At 34.8% G+C, this 25,145-nt stretch overlaps 1 long non-coding RNA gene across 1 annotated transcript in view; it reads left to right on the forward strand.

Moving 5' to 3' along the window:
• The window catches only part of LOC309824438, a 27,078-nt gene extending 2,452 nt beyond the window's left edge, over positions 1 to 24,626 (forward strand). Inside the window, exons 2-4 of the long non-coding RNA XR_014296930.1 lie at positions 1,490 to 1,611; positions 23,674 to 23,715; positions 24,460 to 24,626. This is a non-coding gene — a long non-coding RNA (uncharacterized lncRNA). The remainder of the gene's footprint in view (positions 1 to 1,489; positions 1,612 to 23,673; positions 23,716 to 24,459) is intronic.
• The last annotated feature ends 519 nt before the right edge of the window (positions 24,627 to 25,145 follow it).

The following is a 25,145-nucleotide window of genomic DNA, read 5'->3' on the forward strand; positions in this document are numbered from 1 at the left end:
ATTTCACAATAATGTTCCTTGGGATAGATATTTTTTCATACATTATGTCTCACTCAGTTGACCCCCCTCAATCTGGAAACTCTTAAATTATGAAAAATTTGTAATGTTTCTTGGATTTTTTTTCTTCCTCCTCAATCTCTGGAACTTCTTTTGTTCAAACATTATGCCTCCATTTGAACCTCTAATTTTCTTTTTCCTCCTAATTTTTTAATCTTTCTTTTTTCCTTTTTTCGGGGGGGGTCATGAAATGTTCCAATTTTATTTTCTAACTCATGTAGTAAAATTTTAAACTTCTAATTTCCATTGTTTATGTCCAAGAGCTCCTTTTTACCCCTTTTTCCAGAATGTTTTTTTCCCCACTCTCTTCAGAAATATTAGCCTCTTTTTGTTTCATGGGTTCTATATTTCTGTCTCTCTGGGGACATTGATTATAGGTGTTTTCTTTTTAAATATTGTTGTTTTAAGTCTTCATTTGAGTTTTATTTTGTTTTCTATCTATTTATTTTTTCTGTCTCTGGTACTGGAGTTTTTCCTGAAATGTTTTTCTATTTGTCTCTCAGCTCATATTTTGAAGTTGGACTATAAAAAAGCTCTGTGAGTTTGGGCGGGTCTTGCCAAGTAATGGGCTTTAGTGTAGGGTGATCTGACTGGGCAGTTTCCTTCAGTAGATGCCCATCACCCCACTGTTATTATCTATAAGTTATTTCTATTTTTGTCTAGTCAGTTTTCTCAGCAAGGAAACTTCTGGTGTCCCACCTGTGAGGTCTAATCTTTGTTGCCAGGTTCTTGAGGCTAAAGAGAGAAGGAGGCCAGAGATCTCAATATTTGGTAGTATCTTTCAAGAATATATATAATATATATATACATACATACATATATATATATCGTTTAGGCTAATTTGCTGTTACAGATTGACACCAAAAGCGTATTATGACTCAAACACTAATGAATTTTATTTTTTATGAGAAACCAGAGTGCATTTACCTACTTGGCAGGCAGCTCTTCTATACATGATAAGGACCAGACTTCTTCCACACTGTGGCTTGGCCACCCCCTAGGGCCTCCTCATTAACTGCATACAACCAAGAGAAAGATAGAGGAAACTTCCAAGAATATTTCCAAAAGGAGAATGCTTACAAGATAGGAGTAAAATTTATGACTACAACTTAGAATTAGGTAAACATTGTTAAGTACTGTTAGGTGCCTAAGGCAATCTCCTATTTATTTTCTCACAGGTTTTAATTATCCTCAAAATGCTATAAGTTAAGTGAAAAAGGTGAGATTTTGAGACATTAATTTCCTCAGGTTCACTGCTGCTATGTGGCCCAGCCAGGACCACTTTTTAATTATTGCCATCTGGTCCAATGAGTGTGAAAGTGCATTTTACACTGTACGTAACAAATAGGTATCAGTTAAAGGGTGGAGGAAATTATATGAGGTGGGGAAAGGCAAGGATCCACTTGATGTCTCTGCTTGGTTTTGTCCAAAGGTCAGCCTCATCAAATCTGAAGAAGGAAGTGGGAGAGATGGATCCAACGCTGGCCCAGCTGCATAGGAGGGCAGTAGTTCTACGTGTAAACTCCAGATGCTTGTACTTTGGTGACATCACTGGTAAGTACTTCTTTGTGCTGCATCATTGTGTGGCCACTAGGTGGTGGTATAAACTAGTTTCCTTCATTAGGCCTCCAGTAGTGTGCGCTATTTTTGTTATTTTTAAGTTCCTGTAAGTTAACCTGTAGGTATTTAGAGTGGAGTTGTCTTACAGTTCTTCTTTTTTTGTTATATGGTAGTATGTATTAAAGAGAAAAATTTCAGTAAAGATGAATTACTTTCAAAACTTTTTTGAGTTACTTTATTATTAATATAAATAAATGGTAATAAAGTAACAAATTGTCATTCAGTGTTTCTTAGCAAGTATCCTACTCATATCAGTGAATATGTATTAAGCACCTGTTGTGTGTTGAGTATTGAATTAAATGCTGTGGGGAAGGAAAAAGACTGGATACCTCTTCTTGAGATTGTCAATGTCTTGATATTTCTGTATCAGCCTCTTTGCTGCTAGCCTTCTTAGAATTAGTAGGAAAGACTTGTGAGCAGCCCAGTATTACATATAATATGAATTTATTTAACGCTGTTTCTATTAATAAAATAAATTGTTTTTTATTATAAAAACACATAAACATGAGTTTAATATATATCCGTTATATACCTTTTTAGATATCCTCTGTTAATTGGCTTTCTTTATGTTTTGCATTTGAAAGTGAATTCTAGTGCCAATGACATTTAAAAACCTGTCAATAATAAAAGCAATTATTTCCTGAAATAGGCTTGGCAAGTCTATTCCTTTGAATAATCCTTGTGCCTCACAATTGGAGTTGGGGGGAAACGTTTGGGGGAGGTATTTCTGGACCTTTTGCTAATTGTTTTGGATTTTTATTATGAAATATGGCTGATTTCTTTCCTAGGTGTAAGTTTAAACACCTTTTACCTTTAGGCACTAGTGCGCTTAGTCTGTGACACGTTTTTCCATGAAGTTCCTCTTTCAAATGAACACACATTATCTGATGCTCTCCAATGGAATTCTCTTCCTCTCTGCAAGTTATCATAGATGCCTACTAGCTGAGTAATCAACTCACTTTTTAATCTGTGTTAGCTTTACCTGACCATCTTTAATTGCTTTTGCAGCATCTTTATAATTTGTTATTTTAAAATTTATTCTCAATATTGTATTGCAGGCCAGAGCATTAATGTAAGGGGCTTGTAGGATGTATCCAAACCCAGGGGGCCTATTGGCTCTTCTGTCCCTTGTTAGGTCCTTCAGGATATAGTTTAGGATTTCCCCAAATACACTTTATGATTGAAGCTCAGATGTCCCTCTATCTCTTATGAAGGTTGACAGACACATAGCTTATGGGAAATCAGCATTATTCAGATTAAAATTTCTTCTGAAAAATGTAAGTTGACTTCTCAAGATAGCTTAATAGTGTAAGGTAGAAGTGGGTTTACTAGAAGTGGGGTTACTAGTTCCATTACTAGAAGTGGGCTTCATATTCAAGGTGATTTTCTTCTTATATAGACACTGAATATTAAGAAATATGGTTCCCAATTTTCCTACTACCTTGGTGTCATCAGAAGTTCTCACTCAGCACAAAATAAAACTAAAACTAGTTAGTGAAAAGTCATAACTTTACAGGCTGCTTCAGTATAATTCCTGTTTCATAGTGTTTTTCATTGAATAATGGTCCTGAGCCTGTAAGTGTTTTGGAATGGAGCCTGTTGGTAGACTTATGTGACTAGAGTCTCATTTGTGATTACCTCTTCAGTGAGAGCTAGGCCCTCATTTGGCTGGTTAATTCTTTCCTGTTTCCTATCTAGCTGCCTTTCTCATTTTTAAATGGGTTTTAATAAATAGTGATTATTCTCAAATCATATATCCTATTCCTGTCCACTTCTCTTTCAGAGAATGTTGGTGATACCTATTTCACAGACAAGAGAACATCAGATTCTAATGTACCTGATATTTCATAGGAGCTGTTATATATATTATGTCATTTACTTATCTCTTTCTTATTGTCTTTCATTTCACCTTGTGAGGTTGATTTTCCATTTCATAAATTAAAACAAAAACAGCAAACAAGAAGCTCAAAGAAGCTAAGTGACTGACAAAGGGTAACAAAATGAGTAGTTTAGAGCTGGTTCACTCATTTTAATTTCTCTCCTATAATCCAGTGTTACAGGATACCATAACTTAGTTATTGATATTTAAGTGTTCCCATATGTTTATTTTATAAATAATGCTTCAGTGAATAACTCTGTGTGGATTTCCTTGGTCATATACCTGTAAGTGGAATTAATGAGTCAACTTCATACTTTTTGGTAGATTTTTAAATTGATTTATAATTCCTACTGTCAGTGAATGGGATTTCCTCTTTCTCCATATTCTTGACAGTTCTTGTAACGGTTTAATATTTTCGTATCTCTTGGCTGAGAAATATCTCGTTGATTTAATATACATTTCTCTGATTTCATGTGAATTGAGCCTCTTTTCATAATTTTATAGTCCATGCTGTTTTCCTTTTCTTTGAGGTCCTGTTTATATCCTTTGCCCTATTTTCTGTTATGTTGTTTATCTTAGTAATCTGATAGCTTAAAAAAAAAATCTGGATACTAATCCTCTTTTGTTGTATTTGTTACTGATATAATCTTTCATTTGTGTTAATATTTAAACCTTCCTAATGATGCATTTTTGCCATATAGATGTTTCTAAATTTGAATTAGTAGTTTTTTATGTTTTATGGGCTCATTTGAGATAACGCTTTTCCTATCCCTGTGTATGAAGACATTTTCCTGTAGATATTTTACAGTTTTGCTTTTGGCATTTGATTTGTCTCAAATTTGTTTTGGTCACAGTGTGAGGTGGAGGTTTAATTTGATCTTTATTTTTCCCTTTAATATGAGTAGTCCATTACCAAAGCACAATTTATTAAATATTTCATCCATTCCCTACTGATTTGCAATGCCATATTAAGTATCATTTATTTAGGATATAAACTTCCACATATGCCCAGGCTATTTCTGAATACTCTATTTCTTTGACATATTTATGTTTACTTGTACCAATGCTATGCTATCTGAATTATTGTAGGTTTATCATCCATCTTAACATTTAGTACAGTAAATTTGTAGCTCTTATTCTTACATTTTCTTGGCTATTCTTGGTCTTTACTATTCAAGTTGAATTTTGAGGTAAACTTAAGAAATTAAAAAAAAATCCTAATTTCATTTTGATTGAAATTACACTAACTTTATAGTGAAATTTGGGATGAATTGATGTAGTTATTCTTGAATTTCTTAACATGAACAAAATAAAGCTCCCCAATTTGTGGGGGTTTTCTTCTATGTGTTTTAAAGAAGAGTTATACTTTTCTTCGAAAATTCCCTACACAGATTTTATAGATTTATTTGTGAGCACTTTATACTTTTGTTGGTGTTGTGAGATGCTTTTTAAAGTACATTTTCTAACCAATTATAACTGCTGCACAAAATACTACTGAATTTTGTATATTGATCATGTATTTAGAAGTCTTGCTAGATCCTCTTATTCATTTAAATTTTAAGATTTTCCTTTTATAGATTTTTTTCTTACTTCCTATGTAGACAACCTTATTTTCAGTAAATAATGATAATTTTGTTTCTCCCTTTCCAATCTTCATACCTCCTCTCCTTCCCTTCCTCCTTCTCTCCCTCCTGCCCTTTTTTCTCCCCTTCCTTCCGATTTTTCTCTTTCTTTTCTTTCTTTGCTTTCCCCTTCCTTTCTCCTTCTCTTCTCTCTCTTTCTCTCTCTCTCTTTCACTGGGTAGGATTTCTGTGCAATGTTGAATTTGTTTGGAACTTTAAGGGAACTTGTTATAAGTTTTTTGATAAATACTCTTTATCAGGTTAAACGAGTTTTTTTTCTGTTTTTAGTTTGCTAAGTTTTTACTTTTTAAAAAATTGTGAATGCCTATTGAATTCAAAACTTTTCCTGAATTTGCTAAAAACATATTTGTTTTTATTCTTTAATTAATATTGTGGTGAGTTACATTAACATATTTTTACAATGTTAAGACTTCCTTACATCCCTGGTATAAACCCTGCCTAGATGTTAGGTATTATTATTTTGTACATTGTTAGATTCTGTTTGCTATTATTTTATATAGAAATTTTCTGTCTATGTTTGTGTGATTGGCTCATAATTTTTCCTTTCTCATATTGCCGTTCAGTTTTCATTTCAGTGTTATTTCAGGCTTATAAAAAACAGTTGGGCGAGGTTCCCACTCACTTTTTATGTTTTATGAAACAATTTGCATATGATAAGGGCTACCTGTTTTTGGAAAGTGTATTAAAAGTATCCAGGGAAATGGGATGGGCCTGGTAAAATTTTAAACTACTGGTTTGGTCTTTACCTGTCTTTGGATTTTTTCATTTCTTCTTTTTATAAATCTTTGGGTGGGATTCTTAGTATATTAATTTTTAATCTTTCTTTTTTCTGAATTTTATTTTATTTTTTTATACAGCAGGTTCTTATTAGTCATCCATTTTATACACATCAGTGTATACATGTCAATCCCAATCTCCCAATTCATCACACCACCACCATCACCCCCTGCCGCTTTCCCCCCTTGGTGTCCATACTTTTGTTCTCTACATCTGTGTCTCTATTTCTGCCCTGCAAACCAGTTCATCTATACCATTTTTCTAGGTTCCATGTATATGCGTTAATATACAATATTTGTTTCTCTCTTTCTGAGTTACTTCATTCTGTATGACAGTGTCTAGGTCCATCCATGTCTCAACAAATGACCCAATTTCATTCCTTTTTATGGCTGAATAATATTCCATTGTATATATGTACCACATCTTCTTTATCCCTTCGTCTGTCGATGGGCATTTAGGATGCTTCCATGACCTGGCTATTGTAAATAGTGCTGCAAAGAACATTGGGGTGCATGTGTCTTTTTGAATTATGGTTTTCTCTGGGTATATGCCCCATAGTGGGATTGCTGTGTCATATGGTAGTTCTATTTTTAGTTTTTTAAGGAACCTCCATACTGTTCTTCATAGTGGCTGTATTAATTTACATTCCCACCCACAGTGCAAGAGCGTTCCCTTTTCTCCACATCCTCTCCAGCATTTGTTGTTTGTAGATTTTCTGATGATGCCCATTCTAACTGGTGTGAGGTGATACCTCATTGTAGTTTTGATTTGCATTTCTCTAATAATTAGTGATGTTGAGCAGCTTTTCATGTGCTTCTTGGCCATCTGTATGTCTTCTTTGGAGAAATGTCTGTTTAGGTCTTCTGCCCATCTTTGGATTGGGTTGGTTGTTTTTTTAATATTGAGCTTCATGAGCTTATATATATTTTGGAGATTAATCCTTTGTCCATTGATTCGTTTGCAAATATTTTCTCCCATTCTGAGGGTTGTCTTTTTGTCTTGTTTATGGTTTCCTTTGCTGTTCAAAAGCTTTTAAGTTTCATTAGATCCCATTTGTTTATTTTTGTTTTTATTTCCATTACTCTAGGAGGTGGATCAAAAAAGATCTTGCTGTGATTTATGTCAGAGTGTTCTTCCTATGTTTTCCTCTAAGAGTTTTATAGTGTCTGGTCTTACATTTAGGTTGCAAATCCATTTTGAGTTTATTTTTGTGTATGGTGTTAGGGAGTGTTCTAATTTCATTTTTTTATATGTAGCTGTCCAGTTTTCCCAGCACCACTTCTTGAAGAGACTGTCTTTTCTTCATTGTATATCCTTGCCTCATTTGTCATAGAGTAGTTGACTATAGGTGCATGGGTTTATCTCTGGGCTTTCTATCTTGTTCCATTGATCTATATTTCTCTTTTTGTGTCAGCAGCATATTGTTTTGATGACTGTAGCTTTGTAGTATAGTCTGAAGATAGGGAGTCTGACACCTCTCACTCTGCTTTTTTCCCTCAAGACTGCTTTGGCTATTCGAGGTCTTTTGTGTCTCCATGCAAATTTTAAGATTTTTTGTTCTAGTTCCATGAAAAATGCCATTGGTAATTTGATAGGGATTGCATTGAATCTGTAGATTGCTTTGGGGAGTCCAGTCATTTTCACAATATTGATTCTTCCAATCCAAGAACATGGTATATCTCTCCATCTGTTGGTATAATCTTTAATTTCTTTCATCAGTGTCTTATAATTTTCTGCATACAGGACTTTTGTCTCCCTAGGTAGGTTTATTCCGAGGTATTTTATTCTTTTTGTTGTAGTGGTAAATGGGAGTGTTTCCTTAATTTCTCTTTCAGATTTTTCAACATTAGTGTATAGGAATGCAAGAGGTTTCTGTGCATTAATTTTGTATCCTGCAGCTTTACCAAATTCATTGATTAGCTCTGGTAGTTTTCTGGTGGCATCTTTAGGATTCTCTATGTATAGTATGTCATCTGTGAACAGTGACAGTTTTACTTCTTCTTTTCCAGTTTGTATTCCTTTTATCTCTTTTTCTTCTCTGACTGCCATGGCTAGGCCTTCTAAAACTATGTTGAATAATAGTGGCGAGAGTGGACATCTTGTCTTTTTCCTGATCTTAGAGGAAATGCTTTCAGTTTTTCACCATTGAGAATGATGTTTGCTGTGGGTTTGTCGTATATGGCCTTTATCATTTTGAGATAGGTTCCCTCTATGCCCACTTTCTGGAGAGTTTTTATCATAAATGGGTGTTGAATTTTGTCAAAAGCCTTTTCTGCATCTATTGAGATGATCATATGGTTTTCATTCTTCAATTTGTTAATATGGTGTATCACATTGATTGATTTGCATATACTGAAGAATCATTGCGTCTCTGGGATAAATCCCACTTGATCATGATGTATGATCCTTTTAATGTGTTGTTGGATTCTGTTTGCTAGTATTTTGTTGAGGATTTTTGCATCTATATTCATTAGTGATATTTGTCTGTAATTTTCTTTTTTTGTAGTATTTTTGTCTGGTTTTGGTAACACGGTGATGGTAGCCTCATAGAATGAGTTTGGGAGTGTGCCTTCCTCTGCAATTTTTGGAAAGATTTTGAGAAGGATGGGTGTTAGCTGTTCTCTAAATGTTTGATAGAATTCACCTCTGAAGCCATCTGGTCCTGGACTTTTGTTTGTTGGAAGATTTTTAATCACAGTTTCAATTTCATTACTTGTGAGTTGTCTGTTCAGACTTTCAATTTCTTCCTGGTCAGTCTTGGAAGGTTATACCTTTCTAAGAATTTGGCCATTTCTTCCAGGTTGTCCATTTTATTGGCATAGAGTTGCTTGCAGTAGTCTCTTAGGATACTTTGTATTTCTGCGGTGTCTGTTGTAACTTCTCCTTTTAAATTTCTAATTTTATTGACTTGAGTCCTCTCCCTCTTTTTCTTGATGAGTCTGGCTAATTGTTTATCAATTTTGTTTATCTTCTCAAAGAATCACCTTTTAGTTTTGTTGATATTTGCTATTGTTTTCTTTGTTTCTATTTCATTTATTTCTACTCTTTATGATTTCTTTCCTTCTGCTAACTTTGGGTTTTGTTTGTTCTTCTTTCTCTAGTTCCTTTAGGTGTAAGGTTAGATTGTTTGAGATTTTTCTTATTTCTTGAGGTAGGCTTATATAGCTATAAACTTCCCTCTTAGAACTGCTTTGCTGCATCCCATAGGTTTTGGATCGTCGTGTTTTCATTGTCATTTGTCTCTAGGTATTTTTTGATTTCCTCTTTGATTTCTTTAGTGATCTCTTGGTCATTTAGTAACGTATTGTTTAGCCTCCATATGTTTGTGTTTTTTACGTTTTTTTTCCATATAATTCATTTCTAATCTCATAACATTGTGATCAGAAAAGATGCTTGATATGATTTCAGTTTTCTTAAATTTACCAAGGCTTGATTTGTGACCCAAGATGTGATCTATCCTGGAGAATGTTCCATGCACACTTGAGAAGAAAGTGTAATCTGCTGGTTTTGGATGGAATGTCCTATAAATATCAATTAAATCTCTCTGGTCTGTTGTGTCATTTAAAGCTTCTGTTTCCTTATTTATTTTCATTTCGGATGATCTGTCCATTGGTGTAAGTGAGGTGTTAAAGTCCCCCATTATTATTGTGTTACTGTCGATTTCCCCTTTTATAGCTGTTAGTAGTTGCCTTATGTATTGAGGTGCTCCTATGTTGGGTGCATAAATATTTAGAATTGTTATATCTTCTTCTTGGATTGATCCCTTGATCATTATATAGTGTCCTTCCTTGCCTCTTGTAACATTCTTTATTTTAAAGTCTATTTTATCTGATATGAGTATTGCTACTCCAGCTTTCTTTTGATTTCCATTTGCATGGAATATCTTTTTCCATCCCCTCACTTTCAGTCTGTATGTGTCCCTAGGTCTGAAGTGGGTTTCTTGTAGACAGCATATATATGGGTCTTGTTTTTGTATCCATTCAGCAAGCCTGTGTCTTTTGGTTGGAGCATTTAATCCATTCACGTTTAAGGTAATTATCGATATGTATGTTCCTATGACCATTTTCTTAATTGTTTTGGGTTTGTTTGTGTAGGTCCTGTTCTTCTCTTGGGTTTCCCACTTAGAGAAGTTCCTTTAGCATGTGTTGTAGAGCTGGTTTGGTGGTGCTGAATTCTCTTAGCTTTTGCTTGTCTATAAAGCTTTTGATTTCTCCATCAAATCTGAATGAGATCCTTGTCTGCTAGAGTAATCTTGGTTGTAGGTTCTTCCCTTTCATCACCTTAAGTATATTATGCCATTGGCTTCTGGCTTGTAGAGTTTCTGCTGAGAAATCAGCTGTTAACCTCATGGGAGTTCCCTTGTATGGTATTTGTCATTTTTCCCTTGCTGCTTTCAATAATTTTTCTTTGTCTTTAATTTTTGCCAATTTTATTACTATGTGTCTCAGCATGTTTCTCTTTGGGTTTATCCTGTATTGGACTGTCTGCACTTCCTGGACTTAGGTGACTATTTCCTTTCCCATGTTAGGGAAGTTTTCGACTGTAATCTCTTAAAATATTTTCTTGGGTCCTTTCTCTCTCTCTACTCCTTCTGGGACCCCTATAATGTGAATGTTGTTGCGTTTAATGTTGTCCCAGAGGTCTCTTAGGCTGTCTTCATTTCTTTTCATTCTTTTTTCTTTATTCTGTTCTGTAGCAGTGACTTCCACCGTTTTGTTTTCCAGGTCACTTGTCCGTTCTTCTGCCTCAGTTATTCTGCTATTGATTCCTTCTAGTGTATTTTTCATTTCTGTTATAGTATTGTTCATCTCTGTTTGTTTGTTCTTTAATTCTTCTAGGTCTTTGTTAAACAGTTCCTGCATCTTCTTGATTGTTGCCTCCATTCTTTTTCCGAATTCCTGGATCATCTTCACTATTATTATTCTGAATTCTTTTTCTGGAAGGTTGCCTATCTCCACTTCATTTAGTTGTTTTTCTAGGGTTGTATCTTGTTCCTTCATCTGGTACATAGCCCTCTGCCTTTTCATCTTGTCTGTCTTTCTGTGAATGTGGTTTTTGTTCCACAGGCTACAGGATTGTAGTTCTTCTTGCTTCTGCTGTCTGCCCTCTGGTGGATGAGGCTATCTAAGAGGCTTGTGCAAGTTTCCTGATGGGACGGAGTGGCAGTGGGTAGAGCTGGCTATTGCTCTGGTGGGCAGAGCTCAGTAAAACTTTAATCCACTTGTCTGCTGATGGGTGAGGCTGGGTTCCCTCCCTGTTGGTTGTTTGGCGTGAGGTGACCCAACACTGGAGCCTACCCGGGCTCTTTGGTGAGGCTAATGGCGGACTTTGGGAGGGCTCATGCCAAGGAGTACTTACGAGAACTTCTGCTAACAGTGTCCTTGTCCTCATGGTGGGACAGAGCCACCCCCTGCCTCTGCAGGAGACCCTCCAACACTAGCAGGTAGGTCTGGTTCAGTCTCCTATGGGGTCATTGCTCCTTCCCCTGGGTCCCGATGCACACACTACTTTGTGTGTGCCCTCCAAGAGTGGAGTCTCTGTTTCCCCCAGTCCTGTTGAAGTCCTGCAATCAAATCCAAATCCTGCTAACCTTCAAAGTCTGATTGTGTAGGAAATCCTCCTCCCGTTTATGGACCCCCAGGTTGGGAAGCCTGACGTGGGGCTCAGAACCTTCACTCTAGTGGGTGGACTTCTGTGGTATAAGTGTTCTCCGGTTTGTGAATCACCTACCCAGCAGTTATGGGATTTGGTTTTTTTGTGATTGTGCCCCTCCTACCGTCTCATTGAAGCTTCTCCTTTGTCTTTGGTGAGTTCCAGTGTCTTCCTGTCGATTCTTGTTCAGCAGTTAGTTGTGATTCTGGTGTTCTTGCAGGAGGGAGTGAGAGCATGTCCTTCTACTCTGCCATCTTGAACCAATCTGAATCTTATTTTTTAATATATTTTTTTAAGATTGTAAAATTGCTTTATCCCACCAGTTTTGATAGTCCTATTAAGTTATAAGTATGTTTAAATTTTCATCATTTTTTAAACATATGAATTATTTAAAAGTATGTTTTAAAATTTCCACATTTAAAAGACATTTTGGGGGTTTCTCTTTTCAATATTGATTTTAATGTTTCATTATAGTTATAGATTGTGGTTTGAATGACATTAATTGTTAGATATTCATTGAGACTTACTTCCTTTACTAATGTATACGTTTTATGAACATTTTATTGGATTTAAAAACATTCTTTGCAGTTTGAGTGCAAAGTTACACACACAAACATATACATGCATGTGTGATTGCTGTAACTTTTTAAGATGCTTGTCTGACTTAACATAGTCCCTATTCAATAACTCTGCAATCCTCCTGAGTAGTACCAAGGACCTTAAAATGTTTATCTATTATTTCTAACCCCTCCCATTATCTTCCATATTATTTGTATTTAAGGTTTCATTTATACCTTGTTTTTTTTTTTTTTTTTTGTGGTATATGGGCCTCTCACTGTTGTGGCCTCTCCCGTTGCGGAGCACAGGCTCCAGACGCACAGGCTCAGCGGCCATGGCTCATGGGCCCAGCCACTCCGCGGCATGTGGGATCCCCCCGGACTGGGGCATGAACTCATGTCCCCTGCATCAGCAGGCAGACTCTCAACCACTGTGCCACCAGGGAAGCCCTATACCTTGTTTTTAGGTTCCCCAATTGTGAGCATTCTCTCTCTCTCTTTTTGTTACAGTAACAGTTTGGATCCACTCACATATTGACCAATTTCTTTGTTTAGTATTATTTTTTCATTCATTTCCTTTCATCCAGGGACAGTTTCTTTCTAGGGTTGCTTTCTGGAAAACTCTTTTAGTTTTTTTTTTTTTTTACTAAAAATGTCTTTATTTTGTCTTCTCTCTTGAAAGATAGTTCAGTTTGGTATAGAATTCTAGGTTTTTGGTTATTTTGCTTGAAAAATTTGAAGATATTATTCCATTGGCTTTGGGCCTCTATTTTCACTGATGTCATTTTAAAAATTCTTTTTCAATATGTTTTACTACAGGTTATTGAATATAGTTCCCTGTAGTATACAGTAGGACCTGTTGTTTATCCATTATAATTCTATGTATAATAGTTTGCATCTGCTAATCCCAAACTCCCAATCCTTCCCTCCCCCACCCCCCTCCCCCTTGGCAACTACAAATCTGTTCTCTATGTCTGTGAATCTGTTTCTGTTTCGTAGATATGTTCATTTGTGTAGTATTTTAGGTTCCACATATAAGTGATACGATATGGTATTTATCTTTTTCTTTCTGACTTACTTCACTTAGTATGATAATCTTTAGGTCCATCCATGTTGCTGCAAATGGCATTATTTCATTCTTCTTTATGGCTGAGTAATAGTCTATTGTATATATATGTACCACATCTTATTTATCCATTCATCTGTTGATGAACATTTAGGTTGCTTCCACGTCTTGGCTGTTGTAAATAGTGCTGCTGTGAACATTGGGGTGCATATACACTGGTGTCATTTTTACTTTCTTAATTTTGAAGCATTTGAGAAAAATAAATACTATATGATATTATATGATATTAAAATATAATGAGATCATTCATTATTAAGAACAGACTGTGCTTCATTCAAAAAAATAAACTGCTATAAATAATCTATGTGGAAAGCATCATGACATTCTTAGATGAATGTCCTAAAAGGAACGGTTCCTTTTAGGCACTCATTTTGCCTATATATTATGCTTAATTATAAACACGCATATATTTTTATATCATGTTAATTAAAATAGTAAAAATTAACAATATATTGATGGTAACAATATATTGATGGTAAAAATTAACAATATATTGTTTTTTCTCATGTTATGAAGTAATTTTAATAAATGTCATAATATTTTTACATGGTAAAGAGGTATGGGGGAAACATGTAATAAGGAAATGAAACAGTTTACTGTTGGATTCTTAGCAGCTTTCTATTTTTTCTGACTTTTTGAAGGTAATGACAGTGTTGGAGGACTGGAAATAAAGCTTCCCTTCTATCTATTCCTAATGACTAAAAACCAGGCTTTAGTATTTTAATTGCCTCCACATTTATGTTTTTCCAGCACCTCCACAATAGTGTCGACTTTGGTTAGGACATTCATGTTAGAAAGGAGACTTAACTCATCTATAATAATAGCACCATGAAATAAGGGGATGGAACACATAATTTTAAAAGAGGATCAATCAATTATACTTCAAATATATAGCATGTGTTTCATTTTTCTCTAGATGTTTTATAGTTATGTGGGTGTTTTCTTTTTTTTGCAGTTACATATTTTTCTTAAACTTATTTGGGGCATAGTATGGGGTAAAGTTTTAGTCTTTTTTCAACACAATTAGTCCAATATGCAGGCACCATTTATTAAATAGTTTATTTTCTCTTGATTAGTAATGCTGCTTTATATCAAATACCAGTTCATTTAGGATATAAATAAACTTCTATATATGCCTACAATATTTCTGCATTCTCTGCTGTCTTCCTTTGGTATCTTTGTCTTTACCTGCACCAATACCACACTATCTGACGTACTGTAGCTCCATGATCATTCTTGATATCTTGATATAGTGAGTATGTATTTCTTATCCTACAGCATTGTCTTGGGTATTCTTTTTTTTTTTGCGGTACGTGGGCCTCTCACTGTTGTGGCCTCGGCTCTGGGCACGCAGGCTCAGCGGCCATGGCTCACGGGCCCAGCCGCTCTGTGGCACGTGGGATCTTCACGGACCGGGGCACGAACCTGTGTCCCCTGCATCGGCAGGCAGACTCCCAACCACTGCGCCACCAGGGAAGCCCTGTCTTGGGTATTCTTGACTCTTTACTCTTCCATAATCTTTAGGATTAACTTGACAAATATAAAAAAATCCAATTTCATTTTGTTTGGAATTATATTGAATTTTTAAAAATTGGGGCAAATTAATATATTTATTTAAAAATTCCCTAACACGAACAAAATAGAACTTCACAATTTACTGTCTTGTTTTAATGTCCTTTAATAATTTGATGTTTAATAGTCATTAAGTTTTAAATATTTTGGAATTTTTATCACAACGTATTTCTAACCTATTAATTATTTAATAGTATCTTTTAAAATTTCCAGATGTAAAAGATACTTTGGAAAGTTATAATTTCAACATTTATTTTTAATATTTCTGCATTGTGGCTAGAGTTGAAGTTTGAATGATATTAATTCAAACTTATTGAGACTTGGTTCCTTTCCTAACATTGCATCAGTTTTTACAGATATTTCATTTGGGTTTTTAAAAATCCTCCAGTGTTTTAATGCAAAGTTATATATGCATATGTGTGGGTATATATGTTTATTATTTCACCTATTTGTTTGAGACAGACACATTAAATTCTCCCTTTTTTATTGTAGATTTGTCTTTTTCTTGCAGTTCTGTCAATACTGAATCTGTGGTGTAAGATTCATAAAGTTCAGGACTACTTTTTCTTTCTGATAATTTCCCTGGTAATGCTTTTTGCCTCAAGGTCCTTTTAGCCTGATTTAATCAAAGCAATGGCTTTCTTTTGGTTGGTATTTGTGTGATTTACGTTTTTCCAACATTACTTCCAACTTTTGTCACACTTTAGGAATTTGAATTTCTCTTGTAAATAGAATATAACTGGATTAGCTGAAGTTACTGCTGGGATGAAAGATAATTTCAGTATTACAAAATGTGTTAATGTAATTCTTCACAGTATCAATCAACTTCTAACTGGTGCCTTTAACTATTTACATTCAGTGTGAATATTTATGCTTCTGATTCTTTGATCCTCATTTGGTTTTTTTTTTAATGTTTTTTAAATTTTCTTTCTTTTTAAATTAATTAGTTAATTAATTTTTGGCTGCGTTGGGTCTTCGTTGCTGTGTGCAGGCTTTCTTTAGTTGTGGTGAGTGGGGGCTACTCTTTGTTGCAGTGCGCAGGCTTCTCACTGTGGTGGCTCCTCTTGTTGCAGTGCACGGGCTTCAGTAGTTGTGGCATGCAGGCTCAGTGTTTGTGGCTTGTGAACTCTAGAGTGCAAACTCAGTAGTTGTGGCTCACAGGCTTAGTTGCTCCACGGCATGTGGGATCTTCCCGGACCAGGGCTCGAACCTGTGTCCCCTGCATTGGCAGGCAGATTCTTAACCACTGAGCCCCCAGGGAAGTCCTTTTCTTTCGTTCTTGTGTAGGATATTTATGCCTTCTATTGAATTAACAAAAAAAGTTTTGCTCTCTTTTATTCCCTTAGTAGGTTTAGAAGTTCTGTATCTCATTCCTATTGTTTTTGTGAGTTCCCTTAATTTTTTAATGATGCTTGTTTAACTTAACATAGTCTCTACTTACTATCTCTGCAGTCCTTCTGAATAGTACAAGGACTTTAAAATATTTATCTCTGATTTCTAACTCCTCACATTATCTTTCATGTTATTTATTTTTTAAATTTCATTTTAACTCATACTTAAGTCCTCCAAATTATTGCTGGTTGTTTGTTTTTTTTTTAACAAATTAGGGACAATTTGGATTTATCCACGTACTTACCAGTTTGTTTACTATGATATATTTTTTTCATTTGAGTACAATTTCTTTCTTTCTGGAGTTTGATGTGGGGTAAAATTGCTCATCTTTGTCTAAAAGTGTCTTCATTTTGTTTTCTCTCTTGGAAGTTAGTTTAGTTTGGTGCAGAATTCTAGATTTTTAGTTATTTTCCATGAACAACGTGAAGATATTATTCCACTGATTTTGGGCCTCTGTTCTCATTTATGACATTTCTACTCTATTCTTTATTTTTAAACATTTGACAAAATAAATATTATAGGTATAACATGATATCAAAATTTAATGGGATTTTTCATCATTAAGAGAAGTCTATTCTTATTTCTAAATAACAATATATAGTCTCATAGAAAAAGCATCAAGACATTCTTGACTAACTTCCATGATTCCCTATTGGACACTAACTTTATCATTATAATTTGTTTAATATAAACATGCATATCAAGTATTGGTTTTAGAAAGTGATTTGCTTTGTTTTATAAATCATTACAGTTAAACATTGATTTAAAAACACTTTAAATGTCTTAGACTTTGAGATATTTGGATTAAAAATATAATTTTTATGGCTCTAGTCCAAAGGTTTAAATATCAAAGCATTATTTGTTCTTTGAGTATGTCATAAGTCTAGAATTATATAATGCACAAATAAAATTTACTTACTTTTGACAAATGCATACACTTGTGTAATCTAACCCCATATCAAGATATAGAATATTAGTATAACCTTAGAAGAGTGCCCTTATGCCTCTTCCCAGTCTTTCCCTGCCCCAACTCTCCCAAAGCAACTACTTTTGTGATTTTTTTAAATACCATTGATTACTCTTACCTGTATTAGAACTTTAGTATATACTCTTTATTCTTTTTTTTCTTAGATTTTCTTTTCTTTTTTTTTTAAGACATACAAACAACTGTACATAATTCATGTATACAACTTCATGAGTTTGGAGGTAAATATACACCAGTTGAAACTGTCATCACAATCCATGACACAAACCTATCCATCACTTCCAAAAATTTCCTCCCACCCTCTTATTTATTACTATTATTATTATTTGGTGATAAGAACTCTTAACATAATATCTATCCTTAGAAAAACTCAAAGTATACAATACAGTACTGCTAACTATTGGCACTATTGTCAGTGTATCTCTAGGACTTTCTCATCTTGTATAGCCAAAACTTCGTACCCTTTGATTAATATCTCCCTGTTTTTCCTTCCATCTAGCTCCTGGCAACCCCTCTTCTACCCTCTGCTTCTATAAGTTTGACTATTTTAGGTTCCTCATATACATTGTATCATGTAGCATGTATTTATCCTCTCTGACTGGCTTATTTTGCATAGCATAATGTCCTCAGGTTTAATCCATGTTGTTGCAAATGGCAGGATTTCCTTCTTTTTAAAGGCTGAATAATATTACATTTAATTATATAGCACCACATTTTATTTATCCATTTATCCATCAATGGGCATTTTGGTTTCTAAGTCTTGGCTATTGTGAAATCGTTGCAATGAACATGGGAGTGTAGATATCTCTTTGAGATCCAGACTTCAATTCCTTTGGATATATACCCAGATGTGGGATTGCTGGATTATATGTTACTTCTATTTTTAGTGTTTTGAGGAACCTCCATACTTTTTTCATAGTGGATGCATAAATTTACATACCCACCAACAATGTACAATGTTTCCCTTTTCTCCACATCCTTCCCAACAGGTTATCTTTTTTTCTCCTGATAATAGCCATTGTCACCTGTGTGAGGTGATATCTTGTAGTTTTAATTTGCATTTCCCTGCTGATTAGTGTTGTTGAGCACTTTTTCATCTGTTGTATATCTTCTTTGGAGAAATGCTATTCAGTTCCTTTGCCCAGTTTTTAATTAGATTATTGTTATTTTTTGCTATTGAGTTGCAATTAATCCTTTATCAAATACGTGGTTTGCAAAGATTTTCTACCATTCCACAGGTGGCCTTTTCATTTTGTTGATTGTTTTCTTTGCTATGCGGAAGGTTTTTAGTTTGATATAATACCTCTTGTCTATTTTTTGCTTTGGTTGCCTGTGCTTTTGTAGTCATATCCAAAAAATCATTGCCAAGGCTGATATCTGGAAGATTTTTCCCTGTGTTTTCTTCTAGGAGTTTTATGGTTTCAGGTATTAGGTTTAAGTCTTTAGTCCACTTTGAGTTGAATTTTATATATGGTATGTGGTATAAGATAAGCTTTCAATTTGATTCTTCTGCATGTGGATATCCAATCACTTGTTGAAGAGACTATCCTTTCCCCATTGTGTATGTTGACACCCTTGTCAATCAGTTGACTGTACATGTGCATATAAGTATGTGTATTTCTGGGCTCTTTATTCTGTTCACTTGGTCCATATGTTTGTTTTTATGCCAGCACCATAAAGTTTTGATTATATAGCTTTGAAATATAATTTGAAATCAGGAAGTATGATATCTTCTGCTTTGTTCTTCTTGCTCAAGATTGCTTTGGCTATTTGGGTTCTTCTGTGGTTCCATATTAATTTTAGAATTGTTTTTCTATTTCTGTAAAAACTCTGTTGGAATTTAGATAGAGATTGCATTGAATATGTAGGAACTTTGGGTAGTATGGACATTTTAACAATATTAATTCTTCCCATCCATGAATATGGAATGTCTTTCCATTTATTCCTGTCTGCTTTAATTTCTTTCATCAGCATTTTATAGTTTTCAGTATACAAGTTTTTCACCACTTTAAGTTTATTCCTAAGTATTTTATTTTTTGTTGCTGTTGTGAGTGGGATTGTTTTTTAAATTTATTTTTAGATAATTAGTGTATAGAAACATACTGATTTTTTTTTACATTGATTTTGTATCCTGTAACTTCGCTGAGTTTGCTTATTATGTTCTAACAGTTTGTTTTGGTGTGTGGAGTCTAGAGTGTTCGCCACATAAGGTCATTTCATTTGCAAACAGAGATAATTTTAATTCTTCCTTTCTTATTCGGATGATTATTATTCCTTTTCCTTGCTCTGGCTAGGACTTCAATACTATATTGAATAGAAGTGATGAGAGTGGGCATCCTTGTCAGGTTCCAGTTCTCAGAGGAAAAGCTTTTAGTTGTTTACCACTGAGTGTTATTTCTGCTGTCCTCTTGCCAGTTTAAATTGGTTGTGCCTGCCTCAAACTTTGTGCTCTAGTTCTTCATACCAGAAATTTACTTATTTTTACTTTTACTTTACTTTTATTTACTTATTTTTAGCCTCAAAAATGTGAGTAGATGGAGATGTGAGGTAAGGGGAGATATTAATTAGAATTTATATGGTTGTAAGTGGTAAAACCCAACTAAAATTAGTTTTGCATAAAATACTAATTTGATTTAAATAAAATGAACACAGGCGACTCTGATTTTAGCCATAGCTGGGTTCAGGAGTTAAAATGACATCATCAGGCACATTCTCTATCTCAGCTCTAATCTCCTCGGTTAGATTCTGCCACATATTGGCAAAGATGACCATCAGGAGCTCTGGGTTTACATTCTTCCAGTTTAGAGATCATTGCACAAAGAGCACCCTTTTTGCTGACACTGGGGTAGCACTTCTGGGATTGAGTCTGATTACCTTGACTCAGGTCAGTTGCTATACTATACCAGTCACCATGACTAGAGGAATAGAAGTCTTTTTTATGAGAGTTATTTTATACTTTTAAGAAATAATTTCTGTGCCATATAGCATGTTTTAATATGAAAATATTATGGAATATTTTACAAAAACATTGTATCAAACTAAAGTAGTCTGTTATTCTAAATTGTTAAGGGTAGAATAAAACTATGGAATCATTATTACTTATGCATATATATATACTTATATATATAAGTATATCCAAACTATATACTAAAGTGATATGATTTATTTCATGGATTCATGAAATTCCAAATTAATATTTGAAAATCTATCAATGTAATATACTAAACAACTAGGCAAAAAACAAAACAAAACAAAGCACATGGTCAGCTAACAAGATGCTAAAAAGCACTTGATAAAATACAATACTCATTCTTGGAAAAAATTAAAATCTAGTAATACAGATATAGGAAGATATATAATTTAGATAATAAAGATTGTCTTTTTAAAAAATTTTTTGGCCACATATTCAAAATGGTGAAACTCTGGAGTATATCCCTAAAAGTAGCCAAAGATTGGTATTAGCACTATTATTATTACTTAACATTTTTTCCCCTTAATGATCCACCCAATTGACTAGAATAAGAAAAAAATAATGACATTGCATGTCCTTTCATGTTTCAGGTTCAATCATGGTTTAAACAGTTACAACAGTTTTTTCCTCTAGGCTGCTGGAATTCTGGTTTGTGTTGGTTGAGGGTCAAGCAACACATGTGAGAAGACATACCCTTACATGTTATACAACCAGTGAAAATTGTAATCTTGGTATAGATTGGCCGTGGTATAGTATTAAATTAAAATAGGAAATTTCATAACTATAAAAATGAGCACAATTTGTATACATGTGGCTGGAAAAAGCCACAGCAAAATGTTAACTTGTTTTCTCTAGAATGTGGGACTTGGCTGAATTATTTTTATTCTTAACTTTTCCTCATTCTCCAAATTTTCTTTAAGGAATGTATATTTTAGGACTGTAAACATCAGAAATATTAAAAAGTTTTTCTTTGAAGGAAACAGAGGCAAGGATTTGCAGAATTTTGTCCTCAGTTTTCGTTAACACCCAAGAAAGGGTTAAGAACAGTTAATGGAAAGGAAATTGGAGAGATTTTTTGTTGTTTTATTACATAGGCTGACTTAAGGCCATTTAATGTTTTGATTTCAAGCAATCACTTCACAAAAATATCCACCCTGAGCAGACACAATGACATAGTCTCAATTCTTGGAACAGGATTCTAGAGTCCACCATTTAGAATGGCCCAGGTGGGCAGTTTAGGTAGGATGCACTTTATGAGGCATTCAATCATATTACACAGTAAAAAGATAAGGCAGAGGAGATACCCGTGGTGAGGAGTGTGGGGGATATTAGTAATAACTGTTACCTTGGCTTCTTTATTTCTGCCAAAAGGAGGTAAAATTTCAGCTTCTTGGCTCTCTGTTTTTTGTCCATCTCTCTCCAAAGGATCAGACCTTAGATTGATGTTCATCTTTGGGCATCACCTATAGAAGGGAAGCAAACTCTGCTTGAGGACTTGGATCACCCTTCTCGCTATGTTTACCAATAGAAGAGAGTAGTAGTTGTTTGTAAAGCACATGTACTCACCCAGACGCCCTGATTTTAACCCAAGGAACCTCTTGAAACAGGCTGTGCTCACTCCCCTCAGAAGGAAATCAAATGCACTAAGTATTGCATCCTGTCTCCCACGTCAGTTATTTTTTTCCTCCTGTTGATGAAACAATGTATTCTTCGTGATATCAGACATGGCTGGTGCTAGATCTCCAGTGAGTGTCCAAATTTCTGAACCCTGAAATTGCTAATAATGAGCAATAGTGCTCTAGTTAAAAACTCTTCTCATTTTCCTACATGGTTTTGAGAATTTTCTTGGGTTTTCTCATTCACGTTTCTGTGTGGAAACCAAGAACACGTCTCTGTTGCTTGGAACTTCAGGGAGCTAGGCTCACTGCTGGGATTGATTCACCTAGCTCGTGTTCTTCATGCTCTGACCGTCTCTAGGGCTGTGCTAGAGTGTGGTAGTCCTGTGTCTCTGGAAGCCTACTGTGCCTCAGTTCTCTTACTCCATTGTCGCCTTAACTGCTGAGAAAGAGAAGCACTACATATTATTGGAAAGCACTTGGCTTGGAGGACCTAAACTTCAGTCTTAGCTCCTTGGCGTATTGGCTGTACAGACTTGGGCAAAACACTATCTCTCAGCGTGATGTGTCATTTAAAATGTGGGTAATGTACCTATGTTTAGGGTTATTTTGAGGATTGGTGTAACATACCTGAAAGTTCGTGGCATAGATTGTATGCAGTATACATGTTAGTTTAATCTGTACCCCTAGGCTGGTATTCTTTCATTTTCCATGACAAAAGACAGTGACTCATTTAAATTATGTTCATGTATATCCATGGTATTTTCTTTTCTTCCTGGTAGTTTTTTTGTTGTTGTATTCAGCACTTTAAAAATAAAATAAATTATTCATAATTCCCAGTTCCCATTCATCTTTTCCTTTCTGGAAATATCTCTTCTCAACTTTGTCCTTATGTTCCCTACTAAATCTTCAGTATAGGATCCTCAACTTCACCAGTTGCAGTAGATAGCATGGCTAATTGGGATTTCAGTTTTCAAAACAAGGAGAACATTCTTTCTTTTTCATCAGTGTTTCCCTAACTTCTTGTGACAGTTGCTGCTCCTCCTCAGTGAATGACTTCTTAGTTTTCCTTCTAGAGCTATAGCCATGCTCTAGGGCTCACAGTCAAGTATCCCACAATCACAGACAACTATTAGTAATGGTGAAGGAGAAGAAGAAATAAAGCTTTCTGCACAACAGAATGTCATGTTATAAATTTGTATGCAATAGTAAACTAACATGTCACATAAATACTTTCCTACCTCTGAGCCCTAAATATTTCCAGAGGCCCCACAGTGGTTCTGATAGCCAATTGAAATCCTCCTTTGTTTTCTTCTAAGAGACTCTATAATCCCAGAAGTAATTTCAAGTTGAATCTTTAAATAATATAGAAGGTAGTAACTTTTAGATACATTAGGGTTGATGTCTCAAAGAACTGATTGTACCTAACTTACCAACATTAATTTCCCTTCTCCTCTGAATTATTATTTCCCTGGTTATACCAATAATACATATTCAGTATAGAAAATTTGAGAAGCTCAGGAAAACCCAAAGGAAGAAATGAAAGTCATTCATAATTATAGAATAAATATTAATATTTTTATATATATCTATTTATATACTATATTTACACACCCGAGAGCACACTGTATTTCTTGATTTACTACCTGCTTTTTTATAATTAACAGTATAGTGTATTTTCCCATATCATTTTACTAGGTAATTTTAATTAATTTCATAATAATCTTTAAATGGCAAATAGGAAAAAGCATGTAAGAATGGAAAAGAAGCAGTTTTCTGCTGGATTCTCAGCAACTTTTCACTTTTTCTTTTTTTGCTTTTTGAAGGCTGGAGGACTGAGATCAGAGATTCCCTTCATTTTATTCCCTGTGAGTAAAAGCCAGTTCTCATTGTCAGAATGTATCACAAAGCCCATTTTATAGAATGGAAGGTCAGTGTGATGCACAGTTTTTCTTTTTCAGGTGAAGCAGATATAAGGGTGTGGTAACCAAAGCTGTCGATGCACAGCCTCAAGGAATGTCCAATACCCTCCTGCCATTTCTTCCCAACTGTCCCCTCTCACTCCATTTATCTTCTATTGACTTTCTGTCCCCTGACCCTGCTGTGCACTTCCATATCTTAGTGTTTTAGCTCCTTCCACACTTATATTCTTCCAGCACTCCAGAATTATGTTGGCCTTAGTTAGAAGATCACAGTTCTATTTGTATTTTAAGATCCAAATATGTGCCAGGCCCTCTGCTCAGTTTTGATGCCAGGTGTATTTACTCAGTGTTGTGGGATGCACAAAGGTGAAAAAGACTCTGCCTCTTGATCAGGGGACTAGCAAAGTTTCAGAAGAGCCTGTTGAAGTAAAAATATTTCTGTGACTATTTGCGGAAACGGAATTTTCCACAAGTATTGATGTTTTGCTTTAGCAGGCAGTACTTTGACAGGACTCAGATTTCAAACTTGTCTTCTCTGAGGTGGGCAGCAACTGAAATCTCTGTTCAGGTCTTTTAGCCTTAACTCTTCTTATGGGTAGTTTAGGGATCAGCCAGTATTTGGGCAGAGTTTATATAGAAATTTGGGGCTCCCACTCTCTGGCTGTATTTGACTGTGGTTTTCTTTTCTAGATTTTCAGCTGCTGTGGTCTTCCTGAACTCTGTCCTCTGTTTCTTCAAGTCAGTAAGATTGAAGTTTTCCATCTGAATTTTAGGCACCTTGTAGTGGTGGTGACTGTCCTTCCCCCCTTATCTTAAAATCCCTAAAAGGGAAACTCACCCAGTGCCATTGCTTCTTATAAATGTTGACTGCCCCCATTTCATTTTCTGGATGCCTTTGGCCACTTCAAGAAGGTTTTGTTTTATTTTTTATTGCGGTAAAAACTAACAAGATATAACCCCGCTTAACAAGACTTGAAGTGTACACTACAGTATTGTTAACTATAGCACAATCTGTACAGCTGATCTCGGGAACTTATCCATTTTCAATATATGAAACTTTTAGATTCTTAGATGTCCTTTGGGGTTAAGAACCATGATGAGAGAATGTATCCAGGAGAGGAATTTTTGTGTCATAGTTTATACACATATTTATCTTTTTTGTAATTTTTTTGTTTAATAAAAAAATTATTGGTTTGATTTTGGGATATATATTCATCTTTGCTAATTTTCCAAATTTGTACCTTAACAGAAGTGTATGAGGGCCCCTTTTGCACCATATTCCTGTCAATGCAATCTAATCTGGTTAGTTTGGAGAAGCATTCTTTCAACCTCACATAACAATGGATATCATTTGAAGGGTGTTGGAAATTATATAA

Source organism: Grampus griseus (assembly GCF_964374135.1).
Source record: "Grampus griseus genome assembly, chromosome: 6".
NCBI classification, from domain to species: Eukaryota; Metazoa; Chordata; class Mammalia; order Artiodactyla; family Delphinidae; genus Grampus; species Grampus griseus.